A 2,242-nucleotide genomic window follows, 5' to 3' on the forward strand; every position below is an offset into this window, starting at 1 on the left:
ACCGTAATTTGAATGCACCAATTCTTCTTCCGCTTTCCTTTCTGATTGGGAACCAACTTTTTTTTTTTTTTTTACCTAGTTCTGTGCCACAAAAGGATTGAGGTGAATTTCAGTCTGACTTTTCCGCCTTTTCTAACCACTCAGATCAGTGTTTGGATCTGAAGGGAAAGAAAGGGGTTTTCAAGGCAGTGATCCTTCTCTTAAAAATATGTATTTTTGATCAATTGATTGAATTTCCCTCTTTCCATTGCGGGGTGTAACCGATACAAAGAAAAGCATCTTCTACATAGTTCACAGTCTGTCACATCACCGTATACCAGCAGGGATGTGGCTCTTGCTTCTTTCCCCCGCCCCCACTTTTCTTCCTTCCCTCCTGTTCCTTCCTTCTTCCCCCAGCTCCCACCAACCCTGCCCTCACCACGGTCTTCATCTTCATTTTTACATTCCAAAGCAAGGGTGTTTTAAATTCCAGAGAAAAGTACTGAACAATAATGATGACTAACTTCACTCATATGATAAGCCTTCTACAAGTGGCAATATGTCTCCATGTGTTTTTCCTCATTTTAGTTCTGGGGCAGTTCTTTAAGATAGTTAAAGCCCAGACTCCATCCCCATTTACACTGCCAGAAACTGACCTTCAACGCTGGAAGATGCTGCCCAGGCCACATGACTCTGTTGAGGTAAACCTAGGGCTAGAGAATTTCTTTTGAATGCAAAGAATTAATTTTAATTTAGAAAGTTGTATTTGAAATAATGATATACTTGCTTCCCAGACACATGAAGTCAAGGAAATTTTCAGAGATCTCAGTGAAGTAAGGGGAACTCACTCCATGATCGGAGTGAAAATGAGCTCAGGTTTCTGTAGAGGATTGACTCTTCACAAGCTTTGCATGCCATGATTTCCCTGTCTTGCCTGGTTCGCCACACCAAGGCAAGCATAAAGAACACGAAGGTCACTGACCAACCCACTGCTGCTGAGTGGATTCCAACTCATGGGGCCCCATTTGTCGTACAGTAAAAGTGTCCCACACACCCACACACCCGGCTTTTTTGGTTGTAATATGTATGGAAGCCGATCACCAGACCTTTCTTCCGCAGAGCCCCTGGGTAGGTTTGAACCACCTGTTCAAGATGGAATGCATAGGGGAAAGGGCCAAGACCTCCCAAGTGATTCTTACAACTGGATGATGGAGGCCTTCATTTCTGAGGAATACCAGGAAGCTCTTTCTCCCGGTGGCTGCTCTGAAAGTCTTTCTTGTATTGAGCCCATATATGCCTCTGATCCTGGTTCCTCCCTTCTGGGCCATTCAGAATAGGCTTACTCCCGCCCCAAATGCCACCTGGGAAGGCAGTTATCCCATCCTGAGGTCTCGCTTCTCAAAAGGAACAGTCCCCAAATCCTCTCGTGTATGCACACATGACACAATTGCTAGTCACCTCTTCACCCCCATCACTGACCTCCGAACTCCTGCAAACCAGCCAGCGAGGCAACACTGCAACTTCAGGCAACCCCATGAAGACAGGGCGACAGGTGCACACATCCAAAATGTAACAAGCACAGAATTAGGGGAGGGGGGGAGATGAGATCGCTATGTATTAAGTACAAGGAATTGAAATTTAAATCAGGGAACCTTTCCAACGAGGAACCTGGACTGTGCCAAACCTCAACCGCTTGGGAAATAACTCGAGAGGGTCAACAAATGCCAACTTTGAGCACTGGGGGATGGCTTGTGCTATCCTGATTGTCCGATTTGTATTACAGTAATGAAAACAAGGCACTTGTTTGCTGAGTTCCTCTAAGAACACACGGGGTTTCCGATCCATCATAAGAAGAGCTTTCCCCATTCTTCCTTTCTCTTCGTCTTACGGTCTCGACGCATTCCCAAAGCCCATGGCCCTACCTCACTAAGACGCCTTTCGTTCCTGGGTATGATGGGCATGCTGAGGGGGTGTTTTTCATGCAATTTGAAGTTTCCTTTTATGAGGAAAAACAGTGACCATTTCTCCTCTTAAATAAAGTAAGTGTCACTTGGGCTGCGAACACATTAAATGTACCCAGATTGGATTTCAGCAGGTTAGTGTCTGCTTTTATGCATAGGAGGAGCTACAGGTTCTAGACGAGCCTCTTCTTTCTGCCAGGAAAGAGAAGGCTCACGTACAACAAGGAACTAAAGACTCCCCATCTCAGAAGGATATGCTGGGGAGGGCTTGCTGATAGACTTTGGTCATCTGGCCTTCCCTG

The sequence above is a fragment of the Tenrec ecaudatus genome, chromosome 17, assembly GCF_050624435.1.
Source record: "Tenrec ecaudatus isolate mTenEca1 chromosome 17, mTenEca1.hap1, whole genome shotgun sequence".
Taxonomy (NCBI): domain Eukaryota; kingdom Metazoa; phylum Chordata; class Mammalia; order Afrosoricida; family Tenrecidae; genus Tenrec; species Tenrec ecaudatus.